This window comes from Lathamus discolor, chromosome 10, assembly GCF_037157495.1.
Source record: "Lathamus discolor isolate bLatDis1 chromosome 10, bLatDis1.hap1, whole genome shotgun sequence".
Lineage (NCBI taxonomy): Eukaryota > Metazoa > Chordata > Aves > Psittaciformes > Psittacidae > Lathamus > Lathamus discolor.
In genome coordinates, this window is record NC_088893.1 from 13,774,288 (window position 1) to 13,791,971 (window position 17,684).

At 41.2% G+C, this 17,684-nt stretch overlaps 1 protein-coding gene across 7 annotated transcripts in view; it reads right to left on the reverse strand.

Annotated features, from left to right (window-relative positions):
• SGCD (sarcoglycan delta) overlaps positions 1-17,684 on the reverse strand; it is a 396,287-nt gene that overhangs the window by 315,174 nt on the left and 63,429 nt on the right. Inside the window, exon 1 of one of the 7 annotated variants that reach the window (XM_065691101.1) lies at positions 12,902-12,966. The exons of the other annotated variants lie outside the window; for them this stretch is intronic. The gene's annotated coding sequence lies outside the window, so the exon portion shown is untranslated. Of the gene's footprint in view, positions 1-12,901; positions 12,967-17,684 lie in introns of those variants that run through there. 7 annotated transcript variants of the gene reach the window in all.

The following is a 17,684-nucleotide window of genomic DNA, read 5'->3' on the forward strand; positions in this document are numbered from 1 at the left end:
CATTTGAAGTGCAAATTACTTTTGCATGCAATACAAAACGCAACAAGTGCCTTTCAAGCTGTCTCATTTGTGATAACACAAAAGTTGCTGATGGAATGAGAATTCTCAGGTAGTTATCAGGGAATTTTGCATATCATTTGTACTTCATACTGCATTAGCAACTCTCGCATCATGTCAGCAGCTTGAAAAAAATAAAACAATGGATTACATCTCTCCCAGTTTTTATTCTGCTGTGACTGAGTAATCACATCACTCATCTCAAACGATTTTGCATTCAGTGCAAAAATGCTTTGTTCTTTTCTAAAGGAATAAGAAACCTTATACTACCCTGAATTACCCCAGTTTACTAAGATGAATAGTCAGCCATCAACAGAATATCTGGTTATCACATCTCCAAGGTACACAAGCTGCACTAGACCATCAGGTACCTCGCTATTAGCAAAACAGATAGAACCAAAGCTAAGGCTGCTATCTCATCCTTGACCTATACAAGCTGAAGGAGAAGGAACAAACAACATCCCAAAGGTAAGACAGAATGCTTGTATGGATGGATTTTAGAAGTAGAAAGTGACAACAGTGAGAAAAATACTTTTCTGCACTTTTCCTTGAGTTCTTGGTGAAAGCTAAGGGGAAAAAAAAACCTAACTTAACAAGCAAAAAACCAAAACAAACCACAAACCCAACAAAAGTCCCTCAACTTTTCCATTAGAGTTCACTGCTCTGGCTAGAGCTGCGTTAGCACTTTATAGACTTGACAGCACAGTTGGCAGATTCTTTGGGTCAGGAAGAGCAGGCAGTGAGAAAGTAAACACTCCTTTGTAAAACTGCCTTTTCAAGTTTCTATTTCCTCCAATCTTGGGCTCTGATTTTTCTTTCCCATCAAGCACTCCTTCACCCAGGTTAGGACACTTACCCTGCAGCACAGCAGCTGCTCCAAATACCCTCTCTAGCTGCAAGCAGAAGCCCAGGCAACGTGTCCCTAACGTACTGGGGAAGCTGGAGCTCTATCGTCTTATGCACCAGTTTACCTCCAGCAACAGAGGATCAAGGGCACACTAGGCAGGGGCACCTGTATCTGTGGTACTACACCATAACATCAGTTCTTTCCCCAGTAACCCACAGGTTTATTCTCTAGCTTGCCCCACAACAGTTTCAGAGCCTGAAGAAGTTTATATCAGCACATGGTATCAACGCATCCTGTGCCAGCACTGGCTGGAGTTGGATGGAGGCTTTGCAGATGTTGTGATGCCAGCACATCTGAATCCTGATCTGACATTGCAGCTCTGGAGCTGCCCCGAGACTGCTAAAAGCAGGTCTGAATGCAAGGGACAGTGCTTCGTAATCTGTGCAATTTGCAACTTTGCATCATTAGGCTTATTTACTCATTAGGCTGTGCAGTCTATGCCTCTCGTTTCTCATCTCTTCTTTCTTTTAGTATCAGCAGCACTTCATTGAATTTCTGAAGCAGTCCTCAGTAGATATTTGGTTCCTTTTAAAACAGAACTTGCAGAAAACAAAAACGTAATATTTAAATGCCCTTCAGCAACACATCTTCTAAATTACAGTACACATTAATTTTTCACAGGACTTTGTGAAGCAGTTTTATCTTACATCTCACTTCAAGTGAAAAGAGGAAATGATTTAGAAGTACCTTTGTGAGCTTTATCATCAAAAATATGCATTCACTCCAAAAATTGCCCCCCCCCCTCCTTTTTTTCCCCCTTTTTAAAGCTAGCCACGAAACTGAAATTTCTGAAACATAAGGAGACTTGCATACTACCTCTGCTCAAGTGGGCAGCGCATGAGAGGCCTAACATACATTGGCTAAAAGCAGATGTTGAAAAATAACATTTTAAACCAGCAGAGCAGGAGACAAAACAAAACACAACTATTGCTAATCCAAAAAGTCACAAGCAAAAAGCCTGAGCACAAAACTCATCCAAATCGCTAATGCAATATGGGCAAGCAAGATCATCCGAGCAAACTGACTTTCCACAAATGGCACTTTAAAGCAAGTAAGCAAATTTTGATCACAGAGTACTTTTAAGAGCAAGTTAGACAGCCACCTGGGCAAGAATAAAGCAAGGACCTAGAGGAACAAGAGGACGGACAAACTGACCTCTTGCTTTTCTTTCTAGTCTATTTTTTTTCTGTGAAATTTGTGACAATTGGTGAAATACACATATGTAGCAACTTACCAAATCTTCAGACTAAAAACAAGTTAGAGTAGAGGACATTAATAAAGCTTGTTCTGAGCCCTATGCTATAACAGGTTCTCCTTCTGCATTTCAGTATACAGTGTCCTTTGTAGCATAATATAGACCTGGATAGGTAGTAAGGGAAATAAAATTAATTTTCAAGTCTAATGTTCTTGTAAGTATCCTTCTTCTGTTGGAATGAACACTATTTACAAGCCAACTGGGGCAATTCATATACATTAAGGTCCAGGGTAAACTGCTAAGTACATCAGAGAAAAGGCTACTCCACCAAGTGGGCAGGAATGGGATGGGGACAACAGAACACAGGGTGGGCACACGCAGAGTAGCAACTACGAATCTGAGCCTAGACAAAATAGTTGTAAATTCTGGCCTAAAACAGTAACTGCTTTCTGCACGGAGAGTTATTTTTTAGTATTTCCCAAAGGATCTTCTAAAGCCTTGTTCTATGAAAACCTGGGAAGTTGGAGGTTAAGCAACCATCTACTTAATTCCAGCAAACTGAAAGGGAAGGAAGTGAAATACCTGACTACATCCAGTGCCATAATTTGATGTAGCGGAGCAGTGTCAGAGTTAAGTATGAATGACTATATTGCTTTGACCAGTCTAAAAGCCTACAGGGGATTGCTTCATGCATTTAAAAATACAAGAAAAAAAAAAAAAAACCACAACCCCACACCAAAACAAAAAACACAAACTTAGGAAAAAGATGCCATGAGGAAACAGTTTTCCTCATTTCCTTTTCCATTCACTGCACATGAATTTTGGCAAAGACGATGCAGTCTAGATAGATGAGAACAATTTTCCATCATTAGAGAAGTCTTAAACAACCCCTGACTGCTTATACCGTCATCTCGTAGGCTCCCACTAAATTGCAGTTATTTGTTCAAAACAAAACGATGAGGCCTGTGATATAATAGAGCAATTTAAGCAGTGAAGAATACAACACCTGTAATTCAATTTCATGGCAGCTGGTTTCACAACATGTTTCTGTAACACTGCTACAATATAGGAAGCTTCTCTTAGAGCATAGCAATTCTTCTTTAAGTAAGCCAGGCTCTCAAGAGGATAGTGGGCTTCAAATAGACAAATACTATGAACAATAAGGAATTTCTATCTCTATGCCAGCCCTTTCAGTTCTACCTCATTAGCTGCCACTGCTCTGAGGGTTTATATTTTAGTTTATGTTTCAGTTTATATTTCATATTGAGAGGCTGTTGTCAGGAAAGGTAACAATAAAAGTCATCCGAGATCCCTAACCTTGAGTAAGTTTCCAGGCAGAGGAACATACAAGAGCTTCTCTTCCCATTCATCTTTGCTGTAACAGTCACCATATACAAGAAAAAGCTGTAAATCCCACGTATATGACCTTCCCCAAAAGTCAAGGAGGGAGCTGGGGGAAGATGGGCGTATCAATAATGACTAGTCAATGCAGGAAGTGCAGCAAAAACATTCTCCCAAAAGGAGAAATCTAGTATCAGCTCAAAACCCTGCAGCTGAACTGCATCCAACAGTGAATCCTTCTCATCCTACCTAGCAAATGATAAGGTCACTTGATATCTTGGCGGAAGGTTCTTTAAAGTACAAATTCATGCAGATACCAAAACTGAGGTTTGTAAAGGCTAAGCTAAAGCTAAGCTAAGTTTGGTTTTACTGCAAACACCTTAGTGAACCTAACCTGATCGTGGATCTCTCTGCATCTCAAATCTGCAGGTAGAAGGCAGGGATGGCCGTATCTCCCTTCATGATTCAGTGACCACAGTCAACTTGGATAGAAATATGCAAACCAAACAGACTTCAACAGAGTAAAGCATAATAAAGATCTGTAACTTCTGATTTTTTCAGCAATCATGCCTGTCACGTAGGCACAAGGGTTTAAAGAAAGTCACCAGCAAGCCTTATCATTACTGAGCACTGTGCCAAAGTCCTATCAAAAAGCCAGAATAGAACAAGGCAGTTCTGGTCTTACAAAAAGACAGCAAAGCCAGAGCCTCAGCAACTGATACAGCATTACACAAAAGACTGCATTCACTGAATACTTCACCATTTCAGGTCTCTCAATCATTCAGCTGGTTGTGGTGTTAGTTCACTGTCAGGCCTGATGCTGATTAAAAATCCCTATCCCAACCCAATTCCACTCATGACGCTCCAATGGCATATTTGTCTTTCACAGCAGACCTTGGTGTCAACAGTTAATAGAGTTTATCCCTTCTTCTAGCAGAGCAAAGCACCTGACCTGAATGAGGCAGGAGAATGGAGTCACCTTTTATTTCCACACCAGCTGCTTCAGCTGAAAGAGTTTTTACAGGGGGGGAAAAACACCTCAGGGCACCCCAAATCCTGAATTTTTTAAAAGGACCTCCCAGGGTTTGGTCCTTCTGTTGTCACATCAGCTTCTTTTTAAAGAGAGGTGTGAGACACAAGTCCCTCCAAAGGCCAGCGGAGCTCTGCCAGCACTGCCAGAAGGAGGTGGGCAAAGAGCAGCATCTCTCATAATTAATTCAGCTGAATCAGAAAAATATTTACAACTGCTGCCTTTGCTGAAGAAAACGGGCAGAATTCTGCTCACACTGAAAACATGAAGAGATGGGTCAGGCTCCTCCTACACAAGCACGGATTTCAAATTATGAGCTTATATAGTTACTATTTTGTTCACTTAAAGCACCCCAAACTTATAAATTATGAAAGTGATTACTCATCACACAAACTCAGATCTTAGTGCTAACACCATCCTTGACTAAGATTAAAAAATGGGGGTGTTGGGGGTATGTGTGGTTTCTAGTCTTGGAGGGGGTGGGTTAAAAGTGGAAGCAATATAATGCAGTTTATTTAGATTTGTAGTATCAGGGCAGACATTCTTGTAGACATTCTACATACGCAGACATTCATTTACACAGCATCTACCTCTGTTGGCCTTTCTTCATAAAGTCAACGCTTCTTTAGCTGTAGCAATAACACAGAAAAGAGACATAAAAAGAGTAGGAAGGGTTTAATACATCCACTTTACAGATGGGGAACTGAGGGCCAGGGAAGTCAAAATACCTGCCCGGGGCTATCTGGTAAGTACATGCTGGAGGTCTACATCGAGAGCAGCCATCCAGAGACCTTCTTCAATGTGCAGCTCACAAGGGTATCTTTCGTCTTCAAGGTAATTTGCCAATCCTATTCCCCTACATATTCTGAAAATGGCTTGAAAATTAACTCTGATTTCTCGTACTGAAAGAAATCTCACGCAATGTCTACTTTGAGTTTCAGTCTAGATAATTTCCTCCCCCCACTGCCAATGTTCCTTGCACAAAGGATTTTATACCTATCGACTCGATAACTTTTGCAAATGCTTCATTATTATGAACAAACTATGGCCAGAGAAGATGTGCTATGGTTCAGGCAGGCCCTCCATTACATATTCAAATTCATTATCTCCATCAGCCTTCTCAACCTCTTATGTTTGATTAAGTCTCATCTCCCAAAACCTGATTAGATTTAGTCAGCCTCTTTAAATTATTATTCCTCATTGGTCCAATGCTGCTAAACGTTTCTAAATGTGACAGTAGCCTAGTTTTAAACAAACCACCTGCAAAGTATATAAAATCATCTTTAGCAAGCTAGTAATCTCTTTGATAGCTTCACCGCAAGCAGCGAGCGCAATGCAAGTCATGTACATTAACGCCTGCATGAGCAGCAGATAGGCTACATAGGACTGAAGGAGCCTGGAAGCTGCGCAGGCCACAAACAAGAACATGCACAAAAGTATTTCAACAAATCTTGCTCTGTACCCACAAAAGCCCAGAAGACAAAGGCCTAGAGGCCAGATGCGAAAAGGAAGGCAGCATACCAGAAATGCAGCCATCTGTGATAAGCTACAAAGCCTCCCATTTAGGGGTGGCTGCTCCAGCCACAAACTTTACTTTGTGTGCATCTCAGTTTAGCTGTACTACTTGTAGGTGTGCATCTCTAACAACCATGGGTTTTATCTTAAAATTAACTTCTTTCTTCAAAGAGCATGCAAGATCTTTGCTGTCTTTTAACATAAAAATATTATTCCATCCATGATCACTCACAGAGCAGTGGGAGGAAGCTATCACCGCCACTGCCTGCAATGCAGTCTGTGGATAAAAGACCGCCAAGGCTGATGGTATCTAAGGACCTTGGACCCCAAATTCATTTTTAGAAACATGATCATTCTTTGGCAGGCGAGTTTGTATCCACTCGCACCAGGCTGTTAGACTAAAGGCAAGAGCCCCAGAATCTACCTTCTCTACACACAGCACAGCCTCTCTTAGAAAGTGCTCTGATCATTTCAGCAAGTCAATGAGAACCAGATGGCTTTTTTCCTTGGTGAACCATTGATCTCCAACTCACACAGGGCCACTCACACTTATAAGTAGCCTCACAACAACCATGAGAAATACAGAGAAAGATTTCAGTGCTGGGTCGAGCTGGGATGATAAACGTGAGAGAAATCTCTTGAAAAACAAGTGTTTTCCACTGGTCAAAGTAAGCATCACTTTGCAGCAAAGAAAACTCCCCAAATGAAGTGTTCCATTGCAGATTTAGCCCCAAACACCATTTTTCTGGTTTGACCTACTTGTAACTGATCCATAAACAAGCGTATGCACAAAGAGAGGTGTTTTCCAAGAGGTTTGTGCTCCGCAGCAACCTGGGAATCTTTGGGAAAAAGAATTATTAACAGGGCACAGGAGATGGTTTGCTTTGTTGCTCAGCTGAGTTTTCTGTCTTCCAAAGGTAAACAGCCTTTTCAGCCGCAGTGGTAACACCATGCAGGCAATCACCAGCCATGCTAAACTGCCATTAAACCACTGACATTTAGTAAACGAAAGGCCTTATGCCATCAGCTGTGCTCAGGGCCTATTTCAACCAGAGGATGTTCCATTACTTTTTTTTCCTCCTAAAGCAGCTTCATGTTTTTTAATCTGGAAAACCGCAAGCGATGGCATTCAGAAGCAAGTAATAGAAAACTCATGCATGCTGGAGAAGAAGAAAAAGCAGTTGAGAAAGCATCAAGTGAAGACAAGGATCTAGAAATGATAATAGCAAAATAAAACTTGATATAGATATACGAGGGCAACCTGCAGCACTCAGTACCACTGCAATCCAGAACAGCAGTAGACCCTCTTTGTGAAAACAGTTTATACCGCCTACTGCGGTATAGTCTGGGGGCTACAGAAACAGAAGGAACTTTTTTCCTTTAAAACACGTTTCGACTCTAAAACCCTGACTGCCCATATCTTCCCCCTGCTCAAGCCTCTTGTACTTGCAAGCTCCTCAGCCTGACATGGTCAAGCTCTGAGGTTTTGCAGTCATCAAGACTTCAGGATGCAGAAGTGTCCCTGCCCATGGAAAACCACTGGTTCACCACTTTATGGTGGACCTCTTGTACACGGAGGTTTTCAGGGTGTGCAGCAGTCTCAGCACCTCAGCTAGGAGTTGCACACTCCCCATATCTGCATACTGTGCAGTGCTCTTGCACACTGGAAGTGACCAAAAGCAAATCTGCTCATGAAACATTCTAATGAGAATGTTCATAATTTATTTTCTCATATAAGTGAGTCTTCCTCTTCTGATCTCTTTGGCACATGCAACATATAGTAACAGAAGCAATATAACATTCAGTGTACTGGTGTCACAGACTTCACTTCTGACATTACAAGTTTTGGTCAAACCAACCACAATGAGTCAACTGCATCCTCTGCTGTCACAGGCACTTACGGTGATGTCTACATCAGATAAGTGCAAAGCCCCAGGCTTGGATTTCTTGTTATAGATGTGCTGTTTTCTTTATTAGCCTATAATTTGTTTATTCTCCTTTTCTAAATTGAAAATCAGAAGGGACTGTCAAGACAGAAAACTCAATCTAAACAGGTTCCCCAAACACACTCATCCTGGGGCAGGTCCAGTGGTTACGTGAGGACGGCAGCTGGCACCTACAGCCTTTGGTGCAGTACTTTCGGACACTGATGGAAGAGGACAGCTGGCGGGGCTGGCACAAGGTGCCACATTTGATTGATTGAGTGATCTGAGTGTCACACGCTTGTAGGCTGTCATTAATGGTCTGTGCTTTCTCCAAGCAGGAGGCACACAGGATGCGGCACAGCAGCAGTGCTCGCATGAGCCAGGGTCACTCCAAGAGCAGTCTTTGTCCATGTGCTCTCCCACTTCCCAAAGACACGCAGCTTTTATTAAAGTTGTTATTTTTATGTATAAATACGTATGCTTTTTCTTTGCTTTACAGACAAGGGGTGTAAGCCCCTGCAGTGCACAACTACTGAAAAGTCATTCCTTTTTGCGTGGAAAAAAAAAATCATCAATTTTTACAGATAAACGAGTCATAAAACATTTTCTTCAGGCTATTTAATTCATCAGCTAGCTGGACAGCAAATATGCTAGGATGTTAATTTAACAGAATTATTCCCCTCTCAATAAGGTAAACGTTAGATGAAGATCATTAGGCAGGCTGGCAACCCTATCATCTTCCTTCTGCCAGATAAACCCACAATGCATAGTAGCTGCTAAAGAGGCTCTGGCAATTTGAAGAGTTATATCTTCCCTGAGCAGATACATCTGCTGCCACACTTCCTATACTCTTGGAGCTGGTTCGGGTTTGTTCTTTTGCCCTCCAGTTTCATTTCCTTGTCTTTTAGAATACCAAAGCTATGATTTCAAAAGTCAAAGATCCTCATGAAAATCCATCAATACATTCATACAAAAAACAAGGCCTCCTCCCTAAATGCTGCTGTGTGTGTTACATCACAGCCAGGTACCCTATTCTTTATGAGCTATGAAGTTTATTTGACCATCAAGTAAAATAACTTTCACAAATTGTGTTACTGTTTTTCCCCCTGGGAAGCCCTATTACTTATAAGTAGATCTTGACCTTACAAATAAACTGCATCCTGCCTTCAATAGTTTAAAGCAATTGGCAGTTGTGTGATTGAAGGGTGCATTCCCCCTTGGGGAAGAAAAAAAAACCCATCAAACGAAAGCAGCTCCACACCTGGTTCACATTTTCAACCTGAAAAGTATGATAAAAATGCTTCTTCTTTTCCCCTTCTACCTACTCTCAGTTCACTGCAGTGACACAAAACAAACAAAAGCCTGGAGGGGAACAAATGCTCCAAATTGCAACACGGAAACTATAAGAAGACTCTTGCAGAGAGCCCTCCTTATATGATTTGGCCTACTCCTGCTTGCAGAAAAATACAAATAAATTTCTAATAAAAAAACTACACAAATTTCAAGGTTTTCTGGTTGGCTGGTTGTTTTTTTTTTTCCCAGAAACAACAAAATAAAGCACAACTTTTAATGAACCTATAATAAGGTAACAGAGCGATATTAGTGTTTTGCTTGTTCCAGTAACAGAATGTGATAGGTATTGAAAAGCACTCTAGACTTCTAGATTGAAAATACGGTAATTCAACTGAATTGGATCTCATTTCTTATGTCTCATAGACCCTTATTTTTAGAGGTTTCTCTTTATCTCCTGTTTTTAAAGTTTGATAAATTCCTACAGCAGGGATTATACTTTTTAGGGCATTTGTACAGCAGCAGCACAGGCAGGGCCTCCAGTACCAAAACACCAATAGAATATGGGAAGGGGATGAAAGGATAGAAGTTAAATTTTACACCCTTTTCCTGACATTTTTCCCCCCATTCAGAACTCTGCAGATTCTGAACTCACTCTCATCACTGTCAGATACATTTCTGAGTGCACATAAACAACATGACGAACATCTGGATTATTATTCATCTATATTCTTCCCCAACATGAAGAATTCCTCTATCTAATGTAGCAGAGCTGAAGCAAATATCCCTCCCTTGTGTTTACTTATCTTCATGAAGAAGCTATTGAAGCATCTCAAAACTCTCATCCCTCTGGGTTCCAAAAAGGCTGACACGCATCTCTACCACCTCTATTCCATTTTTGTTCAATTGGGCCTGCATTATGTTGTTAGTGTTTCACTTCTGAGCCCATGACTGTTCAAAGCCTGCCTCTTCCATGTGGATAGTGCTTTTATAGAAAAGATAATAAAATTTATTCAGCAGCCCTTAGAAGTCTCCTCGCATAGAAAGGCATGCAGGGAAAACAGTCTCTCAGAGCTTTGAAGCTATATACGAAAACATCTGTTCGGGTTTCAAGGAGTTTACAGCCCAGTTCCCAGAGCTCATATCAGCAGGTTGAAGAATCCTTCAGAACTCCACTATAGCTATTTTCAAACATCTCCCTGCAATCAAACATAGAGTCTTGAGCTTAAATACAAAATGCAGTACTTCTTCCCCTCTCCATGTTTGCACAACTCTTCACCTAATTCTTCCCGCAGTTTTTTCCCATAAAATCTCTTATGACTTCTCAGCAAGAGAGATTTGTATTTCTCCAGTATTAAGTTTCAGTTTGAAAGTAGAGGGCCAACTTGCATTAGGCAACATACCACAGAGCAGCATTTAAATGGATGTATTAATCATCACCATTAATTATCCTAATATTTACCACTTCTTGTACAGATGAGAACTTTACAAAACATACAAGAACATACAATGCGAACAAAACCAGGTTAAGAACAGCTGGACCTGACAAGCCCAAAGGTTCTTTGAGCTAAACACTTCAGTCACAAATACTGCTTGACCTGGGATAAATATAACAGGACACAAATACTTCCCAAAACAAGTTGTGGACTCAAATTTGATTTCTCAATGATCAAAACAAATAAATATGGGGCTACGGCATATCTGCAGGACAGCTTCCTCCTTTGAAGTGGTAAATTCTTTAACAGAGGTGATAAAGAGGCAGCACAGATTCTTCTGGATCACACCAAAATACCAAAAACCCAATTCGTAAGGAGTAATGCACAAGGACTACTATAGCATCTCACACCAGCATAGCCAGCAGTATTTTCCACAATGCAAACCTTTCCCCCCACATTACTTCTACTGCACGAGAAATACATTCCCAGTTCTCTCCTACGACTTTCTTCCTCAGGGAACCTCTAGGATGAAAAAAATGCCATAACCCTCATATTGTTTAAAGTCAGCAAGAGCCACAGCTTCAACAAAACAAAAAGCTGATGATGTTCTTTACAAAAACCATGAAACAGAAGTTTAAATTTAAAAAGGTTCTCAGTTGAGCTCTCCTTTAAAGTTTCATCCAGCTTTTGCTCTTTAAAGCATTAGCAACTGCTGAGAAGAATTTCTCATGCAGGCAATTTCAGTTTTATCTCTGGGGTTGGTGGAAAGGACTAAGAGGATGATCATTGCTGGCCTGACCAAAGGAAAGCTGAGTCCATAGCTTCTGCTTATGGATACACCAGAAAAGTAAACACTCAGGAGGCAAAAGCCGATTTACACTGAAGGACAGTGTTGGCATAAAAACAAGGGGGTGCAAACCAGCTGTGAATAAACACATGCTAGAAATCAGACAATGAGGTTCTATACCAGTTTTCCAGTGTGAGTAGAGGGGGCAAAAAGTGTTTGTGCTTCTAAAACGGAGTTTGATCAGTTAATGAAAGGGCTCATAGGATGTGATTGCTTATGATGGCAGGAAAACGGACCCAGTGACCCAGGGAGGTCCCTTCCCAGACATATATTCTCCTGGTGAGGGGTCTGCCTGCACAGTGAGTAAAAAGAACAGGTAATAGTAGACCCCGTGTGAATTTTCTGAGTTTTGCCCAGGGCTGCAGGAGAGCCAGATTTTCAGTCCATGTGCACAAACAGGGCTGCTAACTCTATAAAACAATGACCAAGATACTCTTTTCTATACCATATGAGGACGATCAACTCAACACAGCTGAAAAGCACACAAACAGAACTAAATTAATTAATTAATTAATAACAAGAGCTAATGGTTTCGCAGCCAGGAAACACAGCTCCCTTCAAAATCTGGCTTCCCGTCCGGAACAATTTATTACTGACTTTCTCTGAAGGAAATTTTGAATTCTTCAGGAACAAACCAAGAGCAATTACCCAAAACGATGTCTTTAAGCAAACCATATGTGCGGAGCACACACCCTGCAATGCCTCCTTTTTGCAGAAGCATCTGTCATAGGCACTTCTGGCCATCCCAAGCAAACACCAGCTACAGCAAAGAATATTCACTCATCCACATCTGAGGAGGCAGATATCAACACAACTTTCCTACGACTTCAGCAGTCTTCATCCAGAGACAGAGTAGGACACAGGGACACAACTCACCATCTCACCATCACATTCATATTAACCCAGATCTCTCTTGTGCTTTTTTAAGCTAATTTTTCAGTTTTCCTTTTCCCTTATACTGTGTTGTGATGAGTTTACAAAAACTCTTGAAATCTGATGAGCAATCATTTGGAAAAGTCCCCCTTTGGCAGCGATTGGTACTTTGCTTTTGTATTTTCCATCCATCACAGAAAAAATGAATTCTCAATTTTAAGAGCAATTCTTAATTTAGCTGTAATACAAATACAGCATCAATTTCACAAAACCAAGATTTCTCTTATATTGTGAAATGGAATTTTTACAGGACTCTGTAACTCATCTCAGAAAGGCACTCACCTTGCTGCTTTTCAAAGGGATTGCAATATTACACCATCATCAGCAAGGTAACTAGCACTGGACAACTGAGATTTTTAAAACCAGAACAAATCATTAGCTCATTTAATCTGATCATGTCACATAAGCCAGTTTCCCACAGTCACCTCTGCATTAAGCTCATAGCTTCAGTCCAACCAAAAGTCTCCCAGAAAGGCATTCTGTCATGATCTGAAAATGTCAAAAGAAAGGAAATGTACCATCAACCCAGCAGTTTGGTCTAATGTTCCATTGTCTTTCACTATCCAGCAAAGTGTCTAACTTGTAATTTTAATTTGACTGGCCTTCATTTCAAGCTGTTGTTATTCATATGCCTTTTTCCACCAAATTAAAGGCCTGTTATCTGTCACAGCGATATGCAGAGAAAAGCAAAGCTCCAGTTCTGCATTTCAGTCTGACAAAGAGAGATAACTTTTCCTCATCCAACTGGAGCAGCTTCCAAGGCGGGTGGAAAATCATCATACTTTTAATTCAGCTATGCCAATTTATACCAGTAGTAAATATGACCTCCATAGCATCAGCAGTTTACAGTAAGGTGCTAAGGAAAAAGTAATTTCCAAGAATATTTATTAACAAAATGTACATTATAACGAAGCCAATGTCTAGCAGTTATCTCACATTCCTTTTTCTCGCCTATCCAGACTATGTTCACACCGATGAAACAAATGTTAATTCTCCTATTTATGCTCTGTTCCAAGTTTCTGCGCTTCCCTACACCTGTAGTCAGCTGTATCTGAATGATGACAACAAGAAAAGGATGAAATTATCATAAAATAAACCAAAACAGTACAGAAATGTTCTTTTGCATTGGTATTTTTCTTAGTCTGCAGAATGAAAATCCCATCCCTTTGCTTCATCTCCAGTCACAGTTTATATACCCATACGCAAAGTTAGTTTTCTCGGTAAAGAAGGCAGTTTATTTCTCTTTCAAAGAGAAAACATTTACACAGTCCTCATGGCTCCTAGGATTCCTCACATCAAAGTTTACTATTTAGAAATCTCCTCCTACATGTACACCCCACCAGGCTATATTGGTGGAATAGCTTAAAATACAGATGAGTTCCTTCTATATACAGTTCTGCCCTATCCATTCCACTCTTTTCAGAGACAGAAGAAATTAGAATGTCTATTTAAATTACTCAGCACTCCTACACTATTTTATTTAAAACAGCCTGCCTGTCGGATGCTCTGAGCATTGGTGAAAAGCTGTGAACTTTAGCCTTAAAGACGTGATACAGACTTCCCATGAACGTGTAAGGTTTAACTAACTGCGGATGCATCCCAGAGGGAAAAGGGAGAGCACAGGTAAGTCTGTGTTTTGGCACTTTAGAAAAAGCTAGAATCATAATACAGCTTTGAAATCAAACAGCAGCCTGAGGAAAACCATCCTTATGTCAGGGAAACCAGAAACATTAGGACAGTTCAACGTACAGACTCTTTACCTTCCAGCCAGCAAGGTCACTTTTCGGTGTTGTAAGAATATTTAGACCTCAGCAAGTCGCTGAAATCAGTGTTTGCAACAACAATTAAAGCTTATCATGAATTACAAAGGAACTCCTAACAACCATAGGCTTTACAGTACTGCAGCATCTCAGGTTGTATGCCTGAGCAGTTGGAGCTACGTGTGATACTTCTCTCACTGCTTAAGGGATAGGAACATGAAATGCTGCAGTGCAGCAAACAGCAGTGTATTAAAACAGAAATGAACAACTGCAAAGAGCCTTTGTCAAGGCATGTGAAGTACTTTGTAATATCCTGTGTGTGAGCACAAGCTGACCTGCTTGCATTCCAGTGGGAGTTTTGAGCTGACTTAAAGTTGCATACAAGAGTTAAGAGAAAGAAGAACGGCACTGGAGTTGTTTTACAAAGGCTGCCAACAGCGAGGCCTTCTTTTGTTAATATAGTCATTACACAAAAAAGATGTCAAATGCTAGCTTTTATGCCAGCTGAAACTTTATCTTGGGGAAAATGTTCTTTGAAATTTGTAATCACTCCAGCTGTGTTGAAACCAAGCAGTTAGATCAGAAGAATCACTTTAGTTTCTTCCCCAACCTTCTATTTGCTTGTTACACTACTAGGTTTCCACCTCTCCATTTCCCAGCAGATGTCCAACCCACCTAGTACACACAGTTCTTACCAGACACCCAGACCAGTACTTTTGACTTCCATTCAAACCCCAGACTCCCAGCAAGAATTCCTTTTCCAAAACCCAGTTCCCCACATCTTCTGTTGCCTCCTCTCCCTTTGCAGTCTCAGTTCCCTCTCCAGCTCCCAGTAAGGTTTCTGCTTCAAAAATCACTCCTTTAGACCAATCTTACACAGAGAGCTTTTAATACCAAACTCACCTAAAATGCTTTGATAATAGAAAAGTATCTAGGTGTGGATTATTTTATACCCAAGTGAAATGCATGGGGAGATATAGCCAGACTACCTCAAGCATAAAACCTTTCTTTAAGCCAGTGTGACAATCAGAAGCAACAGCGCAATCAGAATCCCCCGTGGCTCCTCCATTAATAAGACACTTTGCCTACAGTGCCTACAGCAGCCATGGCAAATTGCATCAAGGTTTGTATGGCATTTCATTTGAGCTGTGGGAGCAATATTGAAGGTCAGAGCAAGAGCACTGCGTCTGCCTGAAGTTTTACCCACAGTAGTCAAAGGATGGAGCCAAGGAATTAGTCCAGAAAAGTGTAAAGGAAGCTGCAAGAGATGCGAGACATCTCCTGAGATACTGGAGCAAGTTTTAAGCAAGATGAGGTGTATATGGCAATAAACCTAGAGCTCAAATATCACTCACAGGCATAAGCACTCGGCTCCTCTTTCCTCCCCATTAAATCACACCTCCCTCCCACAGATGAGAGCTGTTGGGAAAGATCTGTGCCAGCCAGAGGAACAGACTGAGATGAGTGGGGAGAGCTTAATTGAAAACTGAGAAAGAGGATGCCCGGGATAGCAAACAGCAGCTCTGCAGGGCAAACAGGGAAAAGAAACTGTGCTCAAAAAGCAGATTTAGAGAAATGGGCAGCAAACGTCTAAAGTCACTGGGGCTTGGACTGCAAACAGATTTCCTACTGAAGGAAGCAATGAGACTCTCATTTTGTACCTACTCTAGTCTGGCTTCTGGGGTGATTAGTTCCCTTCCCCTGGAGCCTCTGGCTTCCACAACCTTGAAAACCAGAATTTTCTCTGGGCTTTATTTCGCATCCATAAAGGAGGGTAATGAGGCTATCCCTAACTCCTGGGGTCTTTGTGCAAGCGGTACTTTTAACAGTTGTGACAAACTATACAAATGAGAACAGAGGATACCGTAACAGTCACAAGAAGACTTCCAGGAGGTGGTTCTGGTTTTAGCATCTTCACAAGAAGTCATCTGATACTGGGAATGGAGTGGCTCTTTCCTTTTTCGGTTATTTTTTCCTTCTTCTGACTTACGAAGTCAAATTACTTCAAAGCTGTGCCAAGAGAATGGTTCTCATAGGTTATAAACACCTAAATACTTAAATACCTTTAACAGACAAAATTTTTATCCTAAAGCTCTAGTTTCCTATTTTCCAGCATAGGTCACAATACACATCAGCTCTGTCAGGTCATGGGCAGGGAGATGGATGACAGTACTCGGTCACACCAAGCCAACTGCAGCCCTGAATGGACTCTTCTGTGCAGTAGCCAGGGCAGGCTCGGCAGTCAGGCAGAAGCTCCCAGGGAGGTTCAGTCAGAACCTCCAGCACCTCCTGCCACCAGCCCGTATTGCGACTCCTGCTGCTCACCCAAGGCATGTCCTGTATCCAGCCAAGACAGAACCAGACCTGCTCCTGCTTGCTCTGCCCAGACAGATGTGATGCATGGGGACTGCAGGTCGATGCTGCTCCAATGCAGTGCCACCAGCAACCTTGTCCTCCTGTTCCCATGATGGACTGCAGCCACAGAATTGTGACTTGCACCTCAATCACCATCTCAAGTTGCTAACCCCCATCTTACCTGTCTTCCACGAACTTTATGAATTGTTCCCATCTAGGTTTTGCTGAGTTTGCTTTCTCATGTTGATAAATGTTGCTAAAATACTGTGGTAATATCAATTACTTTCAGAAACTTCAGAGGCATGTGAACACAAAAGATCTAAGAGAAAAGGCCTAAAGCAAATGCCTACTGACTGGAACTGGTTTTGTCGGCAACTGGTATCTTAACTAGTTGATATTCAACTCAAAACCAGCCTCCTCTACAGCAACTGAAGCATACAAATGACACTAGAAATCCTACTCTGACAGCACCATTACAATTTATTCCACCTGCTAGTGTTTTAGAGAAAGTTGCTCGTCCCACACAAATTCTGGGGTTTTTGCTACAGGGGTGCACGTAAAAGGAGAGCTGGTGACAGACTGATAATATTGGAAATAGAAGTCACCCAGTTACTGAAGTACCTCTGTTAGATAGTTTCTTCCTTTAAGGAATTAAAAAAATTAGTACATAAAAATATGGTCATGGATAATATTTGTCTAAGAAACAGCAACATGCAATGCCCACTGCCTCTCTGACTGCTCTAAAATAGTCCCTTCCAGCTTAACCTGGAACGGTCCTCACACACAACTCAGTGAGTCTTTACAGGAGATAATTCTCCTCTCTTAAAGAGGGAAGTGAATTAAACTCTGAACTCCAGTCATGTTAACAGCCCCACCTGACACCATAAATCACTGATGTAGCAGTTTGTTCATGCCCGTAAATTACTGATACCGTATCCTTCTGCAGATTGCTTCTCCGTAAAAACATATTTAATAGACTTGAACACACTCTTCTTTTAAAATACACTGGCTCACACTATCAGCTTTCCCAATGCTCTAGGCACTGATTTCAAGTTTCATAATCAATTATATTCATTTTGCTTCACGACAGTAA